This window comes from Peromyscus eremicus, chromosome 1 (genome assembly GCF_949786415.1).
Source record: "Peromyscus eremicus chromosome 1, PerEre_H2_v1, whole genome shotgun sequence".
NCBI classification, from domain to species: domain Eukaryota; kingdom Metazoa; phylum Chordata; class Mammalia; order Rodentia; family Cricetidae; genus Peromyscus; species Peromyscus eremicus.
This window is the reverse complement of record NC_081416.1, coordinates 146429218-146448515: the sequence shown is the minus strand read 5'-3', so window position 1 is coordinate 146448515 and position 19298 is coordinate 146429218. Positions and strand designations below refer to the sequence as shown.

The window sequence follows — 19298 nt, the reverse complement described above, 5'->3', positions numbered from 1 at the left end:
ACTAGTTTCTTGTTCCTCCTCCTTTTGCTGGGTTTGGTTCATCCCAGCAGACAAGCTCATTTAGTCTCTTCTTTCTGATGTTCACTCTCCTGTCATCCCGCTCTTCTTCCTTGGTATGAATGAAAAACAGACTTTCAAACTCCCCAGGGTACGTAGCATGTGGGAGGCGAAGAGAGGGGCATCAAGATTCTACCTGACTTTACAGATGTCTTATGTGCACACATGCCATTAGCAAATAAAAGAGGTCAGTTACGGCCCCTGTGGCCTGGCCAGCAAATTAGGAATCTGACTAGTCTACCTTCTTTGTTTGAGGTTAAAGATTCAGAAAGTAGTAACAAAACAAAAAGTCAAACCCAACTGTAGCCTTATGACAGATGATGTTTTGTTTACATAATGATTCCAAGGACTCCCACATTGTAACTTCAGAGTGACAGCAGAAGTTGGGTCTGTACTATCCTTGCATGTATGTGGTGTTTGTCACACCACCTGGAGGGTGGTCAGCAGCCACTCATCACCATGTGTGTCCTGGTGGGACTTGCAGAACTGGTACACTGGGCTAACAGCGTCCCTGTTCTGAAAGGTCCGGCCTCGTGGTGTTTATGTTGCAGAGAGCAATAAATAAGCACACGGCACAAAGCAGGCCACCCTCAGTGTCTGGATTTAAATTATCCCTGGTGATTGTTGGGAAGAAATGGTTTTATGATCAGCCATAGCAACTTTTTGAATACCAATCATTTTCACTCTTTCACAAGATAAAATAATAATAATCTCAGGCTGCAATGATGGCCCAACAGTTAAGAGCATTTGCTGCCCTTTCAGAGGACCTGAGTTTGGTTCCCAGCATCCACGTTAGGCATCTCACAACTGCCCATAACTCAGTTTCAGGGTATCAACACTCCTGTCTCAGCAGGCTCCTGCATGTGTATGATGTACATAAACTCACACAGACATACATACGTACATATTAAATAATAAAAACAAATCTTTAAAAATAATCTCTAGTAAATTTTTACAAATATTATCAGAATCAATTTTTACAAATATCATAATCACTTGAAAATACATTCAACAATCCACCAATGATTTTTATATAATAAAATGACTAACTACCCTAATTGTCATGAGAGAGCTTTTATCCAGTAATTGATGGAAGCAGATGAAGAGATCCACAGCCAAGTACTGGGCTGAGCTCCTGGAGTCCTGCTGAAGAAAGGGAAGAGGAAATGTATGAGCCAGGGGTGTCAAGGTCATGAGGGGGGAACCCACAGAGACAGCTGACCAGAGCTTGTGGGAGCTCATGGACTCTGGACCAACAGTTAGGGAGCCAGCATGGGACTGACCTAGGTCCTCTGCATGTGTGTGACAGTTGTGTAGCTTGGTCTGTTTGTGAGGAGGCTCCTAGCAGTGAGATCATGACCTGCCCCTGGTGCTTAGCTGTCTTTTGGGAAACTGTTCCCCATGCTGGGATTACTTCATCCAGCCTTGATGCTCTGAGAGGAGCCCAGTCCTTCCTCAACTTGATGTGCCATGTTTATTCATGCCCAAGGGAGGCCTGCCCTTTCTGAATGGAGATAGAGGAGGGGTGGATGGGGAGCGGGGTAGATGAGAGGCTGGGGTTTGGAACGGGAGGAGAGGAGGGAGGGGAAGCTGTGGTTGGTATGTAAAATAAATAAATAAAAAATATTAAAAATAAATAAAATGACTAAAATAGTAACTACCTATTTATTGACCAATGAACTCACTGATGAATGTTTTGTGTGCAATCCACCTTAACACAGAGAGGGAGGGGCTAATTCCATCTTCTCCCAGTGATACAACAACTATGCATGATAAATTCCAAAAGTAAAAAATTGCCTCATTCATCTATGTCTGTGTGCCACATGAATGCCTAGTGCTTCTGGGCCAGAAGAGGGTGTCAGATGCCCTGGAACTAGAGGGAGAGATGGTTGTGAACCACCATCTGAGTGCTGCTAACTGAACCCAAATCCTCTGGAACAGCAGCCACTGCCCTTAACTGCTGAGCCATTTCTCCAGCCTAGGTGGGTGCCTGGATCCAGGTACAGAAGGTTTAGTTTGGGTGCATAGGATGGAGTTATTCTTGATCCTTTGACTTTTAACAAAGCTTCAAAAATGATTTGATAAATTGTATCTGTAGCCTGGCACTGGTGGTATTCTACAGTGCAAGTTCCAGGACAGCCAAGGCTACACAGAGAAACCCTGTCTTGAAAGAACAACAACAACAAAAAAACTATGTCTAGAAATGAGTTTTTATTTGAACCAACTTTTATGGTTTCATGGAACAATTTGGTTTGAGCACTCTGTAACACACTATCCCTTTCACAAATGTTCTCAGAGGAGAGTACCAGCAATTTGTGTATAGGATGCAGTTATCTGCTGGCCCACACTGCAGGTAGACTCCAGATTCCAGTCACTGTTGCAGACAGTAGGGTGGAGCCTGAATCTTCCCTCTCTCTGTGGTGTCCTTTGCCCTGATTCTTTCCATCACGTAAAGCTCAGCAGGCCGCAGAATGAAGGAAGACTGTGGAGAAGAGAGAAGTGCAGAGTTGTACACACAGGGCCTGCTGGTTTCTTCTGATGCTCCTGGGTACTTCTCACTCACCAGGTCAAAAGGATTTACCCTTCACTGTGGGTGCCAGCTTTGGAAGGGACACATCTCCACAGAGCTAGGAGTCTATTCCCTTCACCATGTCCTTTAGACCAGCACACGTGTGACTTATGAGAAGAGGCTCAAGAGGGACACCCTTCCCTCTGTCCCTCATGGCTGTAATGGGCTGCTTGCTGCCAAGAAGGGGGAAGGAAATGGACAGTGGACTTGACTGCTAAGCCCCTGTTCTGAATTATTTTATTTCTTGTTTTTTCTTCATGGGAGATAGCAATCTTAGGCTGTATGTATCCTCTGCTTTAATAGTTCCTTAACTGAACTTTTATATATACACTCCTTCATATATTTTTCTATTTATTACCCATTTTGTTATTAAATACCTAGGAGAGTTGTCTTAAGCATGCATCACCATCACCTCATTATAAGTCTCACATTCGTGAAATCATAGGCTGGACTTGTCCTCCACTATCTGTCCAACATCTGCTTCAGTGACTGTTAAATAAAAGACCCAGTGAATGCTTGTCCTATGATTAAACAGCCATGGGATTAAACCCAACACCTTAGTCACTGACACCCATGAAAGTATAATGGAGCAGAAGAACTCCTGTTGCTGACACCATAGCCTTGGGATCGCCATATACCAAGGTACTGCTCACATGTGGATGGCACTGCTGTATGGAAAACTACTGTGTTGCCATTCACATGAAACCGCAGCACACAGAATTCTATACAGGCTTTGATTATGGTAAAGAATATCTCCAATCCTGGTTTGTACTTACTCCAACGCACTTCTTTTGGTTAACCACGTTAGTGTACAAGAGTCTTCCCTGTTGTGCAGCAACAGCCTCATGTACCTGATGCTCAATATTTCTTTGTCGTACCTGGAGACAACATGGGTGAGTTAGCCTGTATTGTCTAGCTGTGTGCAGGTGCATGTGCACACAATGACCTGGGTGCCTTCTGCCATATTGTGATATTGAGGAGCTATGCCCTCCATAAGTAACCAAGATGGTAGAGCTGTTAGGACAATTGTGGGTCTTTGAGAGTTGGAGCCTTACTATAGAAAGTATGTCACTGGGGCTGGGTTTTGAGTTTTTATATCTTATTTGCTGTTTACTCTCTGCTTCCTGCCTGCCTTTGAACTTCCTGTCACTTCCTGCCATGTCTCCCCGCCATGATGGATTCTTATTCCTTTGAAACCATAAGTACAAAATCATTCTTTTGTACGTTTCTAAGTTATGGTATTTTTGTCTTGGCAATAGAATAGTAACTAAGATTCTACATCTCTCAGAGCACATCCCTGTCTTTAAGCAGTGCATGTATGTAGGTGAACACGCCACTGGTGCAAATTCAGAAGGCCCAGGAGTACAGAGGCATGGACCCCTTGATGCACACTTTGTTGGCTGTGAAAACAGCAGAAATGCTACTGAACATCACTGGGGCCACTCCATCCTACGCTTTTTCTTAGACACTATCCCCTCTACACCAGGACTTTGAGGGTCTCCCAGTTTCACTATGGGGCATAGCTGAAGTCACTCTAGGTCCTGGAACCCAAGGTGACTCTTCCCCTCCGGACCATGCTGTTTCCAAGCCCAAGGTGCTGGATTTTAAGATCTATGATGGGAACTCAGTTTCAAGGCCTCTCCTGGACAGATCCTGTGGTGTTTTGTAACAGGGCTTTCACATAGGGAGAAGCATGGCAGGGTACCAAAGGGACAATGTCCAGGATTTGTTGCCTGAAGCTGGATTGCTGTGACCCATGGCCCTTTTCTAAACTAAGCCACCCACCCTAGAATTCCTGTAAGCCATTCATTTTTTTAATGGATGGGCCAATTTCCAGAAAGTCTTCTTAGGGAGTTCTGAGGTAGAGCTGGAGTAGGCAGAGTGCTGGCTGAGGGCTGCTATGTTCTGGGTGCTGGTCCTTGAATGACTCCTACAGACTCTTAGGCTCTCTGTAGACTCTCTACAGGCTCTTTCAGAGAAATGGATCTGGACATAGATAGTTTCTTCTTCCTGTGTAACAGCATTCTTCCCAGAAGGGGTCCTGCTCATGATGGAAGGAATGGGTTGACTGTGACTCTCTGACACACGGATCCCATTCCTTCGGGTGAAACTCGAACACTCTGTCCTGTATTTAAGGTTTTCCAAGTTCAGAATTAGTCTGCAATTCCTAATGTGTGTGCTTTCGTTTTGTTTATATTGCATTGTTTCAAACTACTCAGGACTTCACACATGCGAGCAAGTACTATACCAATGAGCCACATTCCTAGCCCCACATTCACTTTTGCGTGCTGTATGTTATCTCTAAAAAGAAAATCTTGTTTATAAGCACTTTTTATGAGAATGTCTCAAAAATATATGATAGACATATCTATCCCTACTAGTCAGACTTTTTAGTTTTTTTCACTCTTGACCCTCCATTCCCTCCCCCCTCTCTCTCCCTCTCTCTCTCCCTCTGTTTCTCCCTTTCTGTCTCCTTCTCTGCCTCCCTCCCTTTCTATCTCTCTCTTCCTCTCCCTCTCTCCCTCTTCCTCCCTCTCTCTCATCTCTCTTCTTCCTCTTTTTTTCAATAGATTGAAGCCTGTTGGTAAAACCAGCAAAGCATCCCCATGATTCACCTTGCAGTCTACTTGGTCTTTAGGAGAGAGTGTCATCCTGGCTTCTGGGTATCAGCCACTCCACAGAGGCCCCAACTAGCAAAGAGGGGAGGCTGCTGCCTCTGTCCAGAGTTCTGAATATTCAAATCCCAGGCTCCCTCACTAAATTGGCTTTCAGTGCACAGCCTTCATTCAGTGACCAGAACCAGCCTCCTAGGATCTTCCCTCTGCTAACAAGATCTCACTAGTCCACCTTACCATGCTAACCATGCCAGCATCACTGACAGTCCTTGTTGCTCTACATGCAGCTTTCCTGGTGTTCTGCCAGAGCATGATTTATGGTCCATCCAAAGCTCTCTGTGCTGGACCAACAGCACTGGCTGCTGCTATAGACTGGTTCTATCAAAACCTCTCCCTGCAGTTCTGAATCAGCACCCTCACCCATTCAAATGTACTCATAGGGATCCTGACATCTTCAAAAACAATTCCTCTCATATCGAACATATCTGGCCTTTGTGTCATTCGTTTTCCCCACTAATCCATCCTACTGGGTGCCTGCTTCCAAGTTTCCTAGCATGAGCTTAGCTTCTGCATTGGAAGTTGACAATGAAAAAAAAAAACAAACAAACAAACCCAGCAATTGTGCATCTTCTGACCATTCACAATGCACCATCTCCTTACCTCTCTATTCTGGTCTTTAGCCACATCAGAGTCTGCTTCACAGTACGTATACATCATTGTCTCCTCATCCATCCCTTCAAAATTCTTGTAATTTGATGATCATTTCCACAAATAATAATAGACATTTGTAAGAAAAAAGACAAAAAAGAAAGAAAGAAAGATGGAAGGAAAGAAAGAAAGGACTGCAGCATCATTCTGAACAAATGTACATCCACAAGCCATTATCCAATCATCAAATAACCAAAAGCTCAAGACCCCCTAAATCCAGGTGGTTTCAGTGGGTGGGAAATGGTGTCCACCAATTGGATCATACTCTGCAGCCACCTGGGTTTTTTCCCTGATTCACAGATTACCAGCTGTGGCTTAAAATTCTTTCTGCTGTTTACTGTCTTAATTCTGGATATTGTGTTTGAGAAATTAACATGTTGTGATCTTTGCTGAAGAGGGGAAAATTCTCAGGCCCTACAGCTCCTGAACTCTGCTGCCAGGTTGACTCTCCAGACTGCAGGCTACTCGCTGCAAGTGGGTATGTCTGTGAGGTTTGCTCTAACTCAGGCTCATATGTTCCCACACAGTGGGGGACCCATGGACACATAAAGTAATAATTTCAATCACAAACTATCATAATTTTCTATATATTAGCAATGTCCATTATGACTTCTGAATAAATGCATACTCATAAGAAATCTACCAACTTTATTGCATTTCAATCATTCTGACAGCCTTCAAATATACCACCTTTACCACCTGGCTATGTGCATTGACTGACTGATCAAACATTAGAAAAACTGTCCCCACCCCATCACAGACGGGAGCATTGTTAGGGAGCAGAAATTCAAGACATCTGACTTTACCTACCAAAGTTCCACATAGGCCAACAGCAAGGAAAACTAGATCCTGGATAAATGACACCTGTCTCTGCACACCTTAAGGAACCTCCTTACCCCAGCGAACCCTTCCTAACCCAACAGCCAATCAAAAAAAAAAAAAAAAACCAAAACTGTCCTGTGTCCTCTGGTTAAGCTGACCTGTGAATAAAGAGTATCCTGGAGTCCAGGGAGATTCCTTTGTAGTCTTTCATGGGAAATGACATGGTGGGACTTTCTCCAGGAACCCAGCCAGGCACACATGCCATTGGCCTCAATGGGGAATCTCAACATAAATACCAGCATCCTCTCCCTGACAGCCACAGACTATCACCTACTCTCCAGGACTCAGGTGAGAGATGACTCCATGGACTGACCTACACAAACACTTCTGCTCTTCTGTCCCAGAGTGTGATTTCCTTTTAAATTAATCTTTGTGTTCTAAATATATATGGTGTGAAGTTTGTGCTGTGCTGCAGGGACATGTGGGAAATGCCTCTCAGTGAATTGTGGGTTCCTGTAGGGGGAGACAATCTGCTCTGGATGTCTCTCTTCCTCCATCAGTGATGTCTTGCTGTCCTCCCAGACAGACTTGGTTCAGGGCTGATGGGATCATAACTGAAGGCTTGTGATTTTGAGGAAGATCCTGTTGCAAGGTCACCTAGGTGTCCCACTGGAATTCTAGTGAGTTGCAGTGGGAATGGACAACTAGCCTCTTCCTGGATTACAGATGTTTAAGGGGAAGGTACAAATTTGCGTGTGTCTCCTAGATTCTCTTTTGATTTCTGCAGGATGAAGCTTCTCACTGGCCTCATTTTCTGCTCCCTGACCCTGGGGGTCAGCAGTTGGTTTTCATTTACTGGTGAGGCTTACCGAGGTAAGGCTGATGGATGAAGTATGGCTTGTGGGGTTCAGCCAACTATTTCAAAGCTTTTTCCCACTGCCTTGGTATGTACTTTTTTGGGTTTTTGTAGGTTGCCATATAAATATAAATCTTGTACTAGTGACTGTAATGGTCTGAACACAGCAGGTGGCAGAGCTGTGTTTGAACTTGGCTGAGCCTGAGACCAGTCTAGCCTGGTTGATGTGCCTTCTTGCTGTCTCCCATGTGAACTTGTTAGGGGCGTGTGAAATCCCCCATAGGCTTCAATGCTACTGAAGCCTGTGTCCTCTTAGAGTCTCAGGAACTGATCTTGGGTGTGGCTGTCATGGCAGCTTTCAGTAAATCCCTATGTGACTGAACCTACAGCCACCACTGAGGACTGTGGCTCTAGCGCCTCCTCAAGCATCCACCCCACTGCACAGTCTGTTTAGAAGGACTAGAAGTGCCTGTTTACAGTGATGTGCATGCACACTGTCGAGATGGATTGCTTAGAAATCAGTACAGAAGTGCTCCCCATGTTCAGCCTTTTTCCCCCTTTCCTGTGTCTTCTGCATTTGGAAGTCCCTCAGAAACTCAAATTCATTCTCGAACACTCATTGTGGATTAAGGTTAATGTGACAGTGGCTCGGGACATTTTCAATTTCTGAAGGTACGTTAGACGACTACTAGGGGGTTGTGCTGATGGGAGGAGGGACGGATGCTGGAAACATATTCAGTGCTCAGATCAGCCCTGGAAACGAGGGAGCCAACACAGCAATAGGGCCAAGGCTGAGAAGTTCTGTTCTGTGATGATAGCTCCCGTCTTTCTGTTCCACATTCCCATTGTGTAAAAAGAGGCAGCTCACATGTGCACAGTGTTTCTCACACTAACACATTACAGGTGGACCGTCTTGTTTTTAAGGATTTTTAATTCATTAGTTTTTAAAAACATTTCTTTATCAATTCTTTGGAAATTTCACATCGTGCCCCCCAATCCCTCTCACCTCCCAGTCCCTCCATACCCACCATCACCCCTGCAGTATGATCCCCCAAAATTAATTCAAAACAAAGCAAAACAAAAAGCCCACCTCACTCCTCCGTCTTTCAACACGTCCTCCTTCATCCTAGTGGTATTGGGAGCTGCAGTGTGTCACGAAGTATACCCCTTTTGTCCAGTCAGCCCCACCTACCAATTATTCATTGTAATGAGTCATTGGTCTGGTTCGAGGCTTCTGATCTGGTACACCATCAACCCTGGGCCCCCACTGAAACTCCTCCTGGTCATCCTGTTGTTGCCCCGAGTCATGGAGATCCTGCAGTCATTGTTCTGAAGGACCAGTGCCCTTGTGCTCTCCAGCAGGTCATAGATGGGGCAGCTACTAGGGTGGGCCAACCCAAGTCCTGGCAGGTGGGTCTGGATGGTAGATGAGCTGGTCAGTCTGGGCCACTGGGACCACCCCCTTAGGGAAGGGTCAGAGCCAGCACTCCTAAGCCATGCCATCTGGGCCAGCTCTCCCTTGCCAGAGGCGGGGCCATCTCTCCCATGGGGGAGGGGAGATTGTGGCACCAGCTCTCACAGGAGCACCTTCTAAGAACTCTCAGTAGTAACCTGGAGAGACCAGCTAGGGTTAGAAAATGTTCTTCTCTATTATGTCTCAGGCTGCTCTGACCACAGGCTCAAGCCATGAGTTTTTCCATCCCTGTCATCCTCTCATGTTGTCTTTCCTACCCAGGGGCTGGGGACATGTGACAAGCCTACTCTGACATGAAGGAGGCCAACTGGAAAGATTCAGACAAATACTTCCATGCTAGAGGGAACTATGATGCTGCCCAAAGGGGTCGTGGGAGAGTCTAGGCTCCTGAAGTCATCAGGTAAACACAGACTGTTGGGACACTGGGCCTGGGTAGAAGGTATTGATTGTGCTAGGAGACCAGGGGCAGATGAGCCCCAGAGAAGGTCATGCCAATCTATGGCCCCTCCCCCTCCTGCTCATGCAGTTACTTCCTCCATTCATGCTCAGTGTGGATCCTGGGCTGTGGGCAGAGCCAGCACTCAGCTCATGCTGGATAGGCCTGTTTCCAAATGCAGACAGGGAATGATTCATCCCTGCCTGTCTGGTGATGGTCATTCAGTGTAGGGTGGCCAGACTGGCCTAAGCATTGCTGGGCTTGGCAGGGTCACTGTTTCAGGCCCTCTTTCCTGGCCCTTCCTGGTTTCCTCCTAAAGCCATTCCACACAAATGAGAGAACTGGGGGTGTCAGCTGTGGCGATGAAGCTTGGTGATAGATCTCCTCCATGTCTGCTTCTCCTAGTGATGCAAGAGAGGGCATTCAGAGTCTCATGGGCCGTGGACATGAGGATTCCATGGCTGACCAGGAAGCGAACAGATGGGGCCGCAGTGGCAAGGACCCCAGTCACTACGGACCTGCAGGACTGCCTGACGAATACTGAGCATCCTCCTTACTGCCTCAGGAGGCTGTGCTGCGGGCTCTGGGGTCAGGACATGGGGTTCTTCACTTTTGTGTCCACTGTGGGTGTGGAGGGCATACAGTGCACATGTAATAAATTCATAAGAGATGAAGTTTCCTGTCATTGTGTTTTAGTGGGTGGAGCTGTGTGGTATAAAGGGTCAATACTAAACACAGTCCGGAAGAGAAAATTTAGGCTTAGGACTGATGTTCTCAGAAGTTACATAGAGAGATAGCTCTGATGACGGCCCCATTCCCCATTCAGGCTCACGTGACTATTCAAGTCCCTGAAGTTACAGAGATACTGTTTTTAGACCTTTCCATATCGTGACCTCTACCCTCTGTGCCTACTGTTCCAGAAATTTCTCTTCTCTCGCTGCATTAGTCTGATATTTCTCTGCCTCTGTGGACAGTGACACAACTGTGGGAAAATTGCCGTGGTGAATTCTGCCTCAGCCACTGCCATTTTGCTCCTCTGTCTCAAATACACATTTCTCTCGCTTCTTCCCTCCCTCCCTCTTTCTCTCCCTCCTTCTCTTTTTCTTTTTCTTTTTCTTTTTCTCTCTTCCTTCCTTCCTTCCTTCCTTCCTTCCTTCCTTCCTTCCTTCCTTCCTTCCTTCCTTCCTTTTGTTCGTTTCTTTCTAGATTTATTTATTATATATGTCTGCATATATGACTGCAGGCCAGAAGAGGGCACCAGATCTCATTACAGATGGTTGTGAGCCACCATGTGGTTGCTGGAAATTGAACTCAGGACCTCTGGAAGAGCAGCCAGTGCTCTTAACCTCTGAGCCATCTCTCCAGCCCCCCAGGCTTTTCTGTATAGGTATGCCACTCTGCTTTATCCATCATGTCAGGGTCTGACTCAAGGCTTTTTCATTATGACCCCTTTTCATAGAGAGAAGAACATCACTTTGAGAAAGCCTTATCTTAACCTTAGGAATCCTAACCTGGACACTGCACTGGGGACCAGGGATATAGCTCAGTTGACAGAGTGTTTGCTTAGCATTCATGAACCCTTAGGGGATCCTTAGAACTGTGTAAACCTGGTGATGGAGCGCATTTATATTCCTAGCACGGGGGAAGTAGGGCCTGTCAGACCAGGTTCAAGACCAGTGCTGGCTATATAGTGAGTTGAGGCTAGCCTGGGATAAATGAGACCCTGTGTCACAATAAAACACACACACACACACACACACACACACACACACGCATGCACATGCACATGCACAGATATGGATACATATGGATACATACCCCTCACATTAAAATAATAGTAGCATTGTAATTTCTAAAGTACTAGGGGTATAGATCAGTTGGAGAATGCTTACCAATATGAATGAAACCCTGGGTTCTATTCCCAGCACTTCATAAATTGGGTTTAGTGTCTCTTACAAAGTGCAGGCAGGAGGATCAGAAGTTCAAAGTCATCCTTGGATACAGAGGGAGTTGCAGATCAGCCTTTGATAGTTGAGACAATGCCTCAAAAACAAAAACATTTCAGGTAAATGGATGGAGCTGTAAACAATCATCCCAAGGGAGCTAACCTGGTCTCAGAAAGGCAAACATCACATGCTTTATCTCTTTTGTGGATGTTATCTCTGAATTTGTGCTTCAGAATTCTCACAGAGGGAAGGGATCAGGAAGGCACAAGAGGTGGGGGTAGCTTTCAAGGGGGAGGGGGCAGTCAGTTTTCTCTGAGGGTGTGAACCATGGTAGGTAGAAGAACACACATCCCAGATTTGGAGGACACAAATGGGACTTGGTGACTTTAAAAAGAGAGAGAGCGTGGAGATGGGTGCACAGAGAGGTGGGAGGTGGATCTGGGAGAAGCTGGGGGGTGAATATGGTCAAATAAATTCTGTGAAATTCTCAAAGATTTCATAAAAATATTACTTTAAAAAGAAGAAGAGAAAAGGAGAAGAGGAGCAGGTTGGATGGATGAGCCAATGAAGATTCCTGGCACACAAGTCTCACAGCCCGAGTTCGATCCCCAGAGGCCATGTACAGGTGGAAAAGGAGAACTGACCCCACTAGATACCCTTGGATCTCCACAGCTGTGTGGTGGTGTGTGCCACACATACACTGGCCACCAATAAAAAATGCTGGGGCCTTGAGAGATGGCTCAGTGCTTAAGAATGTAGTGTGTTGTTCTTCCAGAAGACCTGAGTTTGGTTCCCAGCACCACATTGGGAGGCTCAGAACCACCTGTGATTCTAGCTCCAGAGGATCTGGCTTCCTCTCTGACCTCAGTGGGAGGCTGCATTCCCATCCATGTAATTAAAAATAAAATAATAACAAAGGAGAAAATGAACCTGTTTCAGGCATTAGTGAGGCACAGTTTTAAATGTGTCTCTAAGGAAATTTCCAGAGAAGAAGAGGGAAAGGTCCTCCCTAAATGTGGGTGACATCATGGCATGATCTCAGATGGGCACATAAAAATAAACAATGAAATAAATCTAGTTTAGATAAGTAAATCTTAGTGTGTTTCTGTTGCTGTATATAATATTACCCTCTGTAAACTTTATAAAATGTAGAAATGTATTTACCTCATGATGCTACAGGCTGGGAAGTCCAAGGATGGAATCTGATCCCTGGTGAGGGTCTTGTATCTCATCCCCTCTGAGAACACCACACTGAGAGACAGATCAGGTCTGGTAGCTCAGGTCCCTTCCTCTTCTCACAAAGACATTAAAGCCATCATGGGGTCCCATCTTTATGACCTTTCCTGATCCCTACTTACCTCTAAACCTCCAAAACCCACTGCCGGCTGAAGTTGGGGATGAAATTTCTAACATATGGACTTGTAGGGGAAACATCCACATCACAGAGGCTTCTGTCTGTCAGGATTCTGTCAGGAAAGAACCCAGTGAAACAAGGTGGCAACAGCAGTGTTCCCCAGGGGGTGACAAGGTGCCGAGACATTGGGGCACCCCTGGACACAAAACACTGAATCCTATCAAAGGCTCTCTCATTTTCTGCATATTAGCAATAGAGCAAGGCTAGAGGAAGGACAGAGAAGTATGTCCCTGGGACTGGGCGTTGAGTGTTTAAGGTCTCATTCCACTTCTTGTTCTCTCTGTTTCCTGCTTGGGTTTGAGCTGCCTCCTCCCGCTGCCATGCTTTCCACTAGCTGCCATGTCTTCCCAGAACGATGGAATTTTTTTTAAAGATTTATTTATTTATTATGTATGCAGTTTTCTGCCTGCTTATATGCCTGCATGCCAGAAGAGGGCACCAGATCTCATTATAGAGGGTTATGATCCACCATGTGGTTGCTGGGAATTGAACTCAGGACCTCTGGAAGAGAGCAGCCAGTGCTCTTAACCTCTGAGCCATCTCTCCAGCCCCACGATGGAATTTTTTTAAACTTTCTTTATTCTTCACGTCTTTCACATCATGCCTCCAAACCCCACCCATCTCCCTCTCCCACCAAAACAAAATAAAATAAAATTTTAGAGAAAAAAGGGGGAAATGGAATAAAGTGAAAATCTAGTCATGGAAGCTGCATTGTGACACAGTGAGTCATGAAGCATGTATGAGTCCATACATTTTTACATGCGGGTGTTCATCATAAAGAATTGTTGGTCTGGTTCAAGGTCCCTGGTCTCTGCTACATCATTGACACTGGGCCACCACTGGGATTCTTCCCGGATATTCGTTTCTACCCTGTCTCCTGGAGATCCTGCAGCTCTGCATCTGCCAGATTGTCAACCCCTGTCCCCGTTGGGATGGTTGTTGGGCTTGATGTTGGGCTTGGTCAACCCTGGTTCTGGGCCTGGGTAGTTCCAGGGTTGGTCAGCCTGCCAGCTCTCCCTTGTCTTCCCCACCAGGGGGAGCTCTTCAGCACTGTTCTGGCTAGTTCACCCCTTGCAACAATGAACAATGACCAAGGCCAGTTCTCCAGCTTTCAAGTCCTCAGGGTCAGTTCCCCCACACCTACATCTTCAGGCCCAGCTCTACTGTGTTGCCCAGGTGAGGTATAGGGGCCACTCTCCTGAGTGCTGCAGCTGATGAGGGGGCAGGGACAGCTCTCCCGCTCTTATGATCTCAGGGCAATCTGTTCCACGAACCTCAGGTGTTGATGGGTGTGAGGTGGGGGCATGTTTCCTCAACCCCTGTGAGTCTATGACAGATGAGTAATGGGGACAGCTTTCCCATGCACACAACATTAGGACTGGCTCACCCACACCTCTGCCAGAAGGAATGATGGATTCTTATTCCTCTGGAATTATAACTAAAAATAATTTTTCTTCAAGAAGTTTCTTTGTTTAAAATATTTGTTATTGAAACAGAAAGTAACTAAGAATCTGCATCTCTCAGAACACATTCCTGTCTTGTAACAGGCTCCCAGACCAAGCTTGGCACAACTATCTCCATGATGGAAGCACCATTCAGGCCATAAAAACTCAGCACATTGACAGCATCACCTACCAAATCGAAAACAAAGACCTAATTCATCAAAGTTCTGGGACAGTCTCTAAATGTACTAACCTTGCCTTTTGGTTTCTGCAGTTCTGCCTCTAGCTAACTACTATTCTTGTTAAATAACTGAAGTGTGTTGACCCAGAACATGGTATTTGTGATGACCCTGAGAAAGGTTTGGAGCTTCAATGGGATTCCAAAACACCAAATGTGGTCACCATCTAGCTACTAAAGATATTTTCTTGGCTTTTGGTTTTTCATGAGACAGGTTCTTACTATCAAGAAAGGGTCTCACTAGATAGCTCTGGAACTCACTATGAAGACTAGGTTGTCCACAACCTTACTGAGATCCACCTGGTCTGCCTTCCAAGTGCTGATATTAAAAGTGTGCACCAACACTCCCTTCTTTAATAAAGACTTTCTACTTAGACCTGTGTCTGGTAGTCTTCTCTGGTGGACACCCACAACATTCTTTAGTCAATGTACGAGTGCAGGTGAACCCTCCAGTGGAGGAAATTGTGAGGTGGCAGGTGAACAGAAGCATGGATCTGTTGAGGCACAATTTCCTAGGTTGTTTCCTAGGATTTCACAAATCCGTAGTTTCACAATGGGACTGTGAGTGAACATAAATGGGCCTGTTGCATCCCACCCTTTCCTTTATTCATTATCTCTCCTTTTCTAGGACACTGAATGTCTTCCACAGTATCAATTCAGCACATAGCTGAAGTTACTGTAGGTTTAGGACCCAAGGAACCAAGTGACCAGTCACCTCAGGACCATGCTCTTTGCAAATCCACTTTGCAAATGATCTATGATGGGAACTCAGGGTCAAGGCCGCTCCTGGACAGGTTCTCTGGTGTTTTGTAATAGGGATTTCTCTTGGAGATAAGCATGGCAGGCTACCATAGGGACAATGTTCAGGTTTTTGTTGCCTGGAGCTGGATTGCTGTGACCCATGGCCTTCTTCCAAACTAAGCCACCCATCCTAGAATTCCCATAAGCCACCCTTCATCTTTGCTAGGGGTGGACCAATTTCCAGAAAGTACACTGATGGAGTTCTGAAATAGAGAGCTGGAGTAATCATAGCACTGGCTGAGGGCTGCTATGCTCTGGGTGTTTGTCCTTGAATGACTCCTACAGACTCTCTTAGGCTCTCTGTAGACGCTCCACATCTCTTTCAGAGAAATGGACTTTGACATAGATTGTTTCTTCTTCCTGGGCAACAGCATACTTCCTTGGGTGGGTAATGATCATGACAGAAGGAATGGGTTGACTGTGGCTCTCTGACACATGGATCCCATTCCTTAGGGTGAAACTTGAACCCACTGTCCTGTATTTAAGGATCTCTGAGGGCAGAGTTGCCTGAAGGTACTTATGTACAGTCTTTTGTTTTGTTTGTTTTGTATAGTTTTAAATCACTCAGGACCTCACATGTGCGAAGCAAGCAATACACCACTGAGCCATGGTGGTGTCATCTCTGAAAACAAATTCTTGCTTATAAGCACTTTTTATTAGAGCTATTTCAAAAAACATGTTACATCCATATCTGTCCACGTTAACCAACATTTCTCTTTTCTTCACATCTTGACAACTTCACACTTCTCTCCTAACTGCTTTGAAGAGTAGACTGAGCCCTGTTGGAGAAAACCAGCAAGGCATCCCCATGATTCACCTTACAGTCTACTTGATCTTTGGGGAGGGTTTCATCCTGGCTTCTGGGTTTTGGCCACTCCATGGAGCCCCCAACTTGTGAAGAGGGGAGGCTGCTGCCTCTGTCCAGAGTTCTGAATATTCAATTCCTAGGCTCCCTCTCTCGGATTGGCTTTCAGTGCACAGCCTTCATTCAGTGACCAGAAGCAGCCTCCCTGGATCCTCTCCCTGGTAACATGATCTCACTAGTCTCCCTTACCATGCTAACCCTGCCAGCATCACTGACAGTCCTTGGTGCTCTACAGGCTGCTTTCCCAGTGTTCTGTCCAAGCACAGTTCATGGTCCATCCGAAGCTCTCTGTGTTGGTCTAATAGCACTGGCTGCTGCTGTGGACTGGTTCCATGAAAAGATTTCACCATAGTTCTGAAACCAGCACCCTCACCCATGTCTTAGGCATCATGACGTCTTAAAAAATAATTCATCTTATATCAAACACAGCTGTCCTGTGTGTCATTCATTTTCCCCACTAATCTGTCCTAGGGGTGTCTGCTTCCAAGACAAATGCTGTAAAAGTTTCCTAGCATGAGCTTAGCTTCTGCATTGGAATTTGCAGGTGAAAAAACAATTCCAGCAATTAGCACATTGTGCCTTGGCTATATGCGTCTTCTGGCCGTTCTTAATGCACCATCTCCTTACCTTTCCAATTTGGTCTTTATTCCAGCAATTTCAGAGCTTGTTCCACAGTACGTACACATCACTGTCTCCTCACCCATCCCTTCAAAACTCTTTTTTTTTGTTTATCATTTCCATCAATAATAACAGACATTTGCAGTTTAAACAAGTAGAAGAAAAACAAATTAGTAAGTAAAGATAGAAAGGGAGGGAGGAAAAACGGAAGGAAGGAAGGAAGGAAGGAAGGAAGGAAGGAGGACAGAAATGACTGCAGCAGCATCTGTACACATGTACACCAGCAAACCAACTACCCAGTCAAACATCCAACAGTCCGAGGACTTTCCAAGTCTCTAGAATGTACCTTGATTGAACTAAGCCCCAGGGTGTTTTAATGTGAGGGAACTGGTGTCCACCAAATGGATTATATTCTGAAGCCATGTGTCCAGGTTGAGCACTAGTTTGTGTGTGGGATTCTTTCTGGGTGGGATTAGCATTAGAATTGGTGAACTCAGCAAAGTAGATTGTCCTCTTCTGTGTCTGGGCATCAGCTAAGCCAATGAGAACCTGAGCCCATCAGCTACCTAGAACTCCAGCAGAGACAAGGGGGAGGAGGGAGGAGGAGGAGGAGGGAGGGAGGGAGAGAGGGAGGGAGGGAGAGAGAGAGAGAGAGAGAGAGAGAGAGAGAGAGAGAGAGAGAGAGATTATTTCCAGCCTTATTTCATGGCTTCAATACATGTGCCTCACCATTTAGAGAAGTGGAGATACTTGCCCTTTTCGCTTTACAAGTTTCTAGTGTAGCCCTGGTTAACCTGTTACTTATTCACTCTATAGACCAGGCTGGCCTTGGATCAGTGATGCACCTGCCTCTGCCTCCTGAGTGCTGGAATTAAAAGGCATGTACCACCTTAATACCTGCCTGCTTTTTGCCTTTTATTTGTTTTAAGACAGGTTCTCATTTTGTAGCCAAGGCTATCTCAGAACTCATGTACCTCCCATCTCAGCCTCCTAAATGTTGGGTTAGCACCATTTCTTGGCTGCTACTTGTCATTTTAACCATACATTGAATGAGGAAATATTTAGAACCCTCGGTTAGGTCCTTCCATGTGTTCTGTTGGCAAATATTTATACAGACTTACTGTGTGCTGGGTGGGCTGGTAAGTTTGAAATGTCAAGTTTTCATAACCTAGAATTACCTGAGCTGGAAGTCTGAACTGAAGAATTACCTAGACCAGATTGGCTTGTGGGCTTGTCTGGGGGGGTGGTTTTCTTGATTGTTGACTGAGGTGGGAAGACCCACCCAGAAAATGAGATGTTCCCTTTCATGTGCTGGCCCCAACTGTGTAAGAGTGAAGAAAGCTAACGGAGAGCAGAGACAAGCAGACAGCATGGCTGCACTCATTCTCTCTGCCCTTGACCAGATGTGGTGTGACCAGCTGTCTCACACTCCTACTGCTGTGACTCCCCTGCAATCATGAAGTGTCACCTACAACTGTGAGACAAATAAACCCTTTCCTCCTCTGAGTCTCTCTTCATCAGGGTGTTTTAGAAGGCTGGGTGGGCATTGTTTCAAGGAACAGGGATTCCTTGTACGGAACTACTGTGAACAAGACCTTGGCCTTTAGGAGTCTGGCCTTTTGGAACTGTGTCCATGTCCTATTAGGGTTTCTACTGGTATGACAAAACGTTATGACCAAAAACAAGTTTGGGAAGAAAGGGTTCATTTCAGCTTACAGCTTGCAATGTATCATCCAGGGAAGTTAGGGCAGTGAGGTAAGAAAACTTGCCAAAATACAAGCATTTTACGTAATTTGGAACAAAACTATTATGGACAAGGAAACACTTGTCCATATGCTCTCTCTTTCTTTCTTTCTTCCTTCCTTCCTTCCTTTCTTCCTTCCTTCCTTCCTTCCTTCCTTCCTTCCTTCCTTCCTTCCTTCCTTTCTTTCTTTCTGTCTCTCTCTCTGTCTCTCTGTCTCTTTCTTTCTTTCTTTCTTTCTTTCTTTCTTTCTTTCTTTCTTTCTTTCTTTCTTTCTTTCTTTCTTTCTTTCTTTCTTTCTTTCTGGTGAAGGACATTGAACTCAGGGTCTCACACATGCTAGACAAACACTCTACTGCTGAACTATAGCCCCAACCTGTAACTGTTTATTTACCAGGAAGGATTGAGCAAGACGGATTCTGACAAAGCTTGTTGGATTTAACAGCTCTCTTCTCATCAGTGTTAAGTAGAGAGAGAGCAGCTGCTCCATGGCAGCAAGGTCCTGGCAGCCCTACCTCCTCTGGGACCTCAGCTAGAGAAAGGGACAGAGCTGGCACTCTTTTCCAGGGAGTGCTGCTCTTGCTGTACTCCTGAGATCCATTTCATATATGGTTGGTAAGTTCTAGTGGGGGAACAATTACATTCTGATTACAAACTCTGATAGTTTGTTCTCTAAAGATAGGGACTCATGTCTCA

At 45.5% G+C, this 19298-nt stretch overlaps 1 protein-coding gene across 1 annotated transcript in view; it reads left to right on the top strand.

The window, feature by feature from the left end:
- Positions 1-19298, top strand: part of LOC131919552 (STAM-binding protein-like) — a 231578-nt gene that overhangs the window by 8462 nt on the left and 203818 nt on the right. The gene's annotated exons all lie outside the window — the stretch shown is intronic.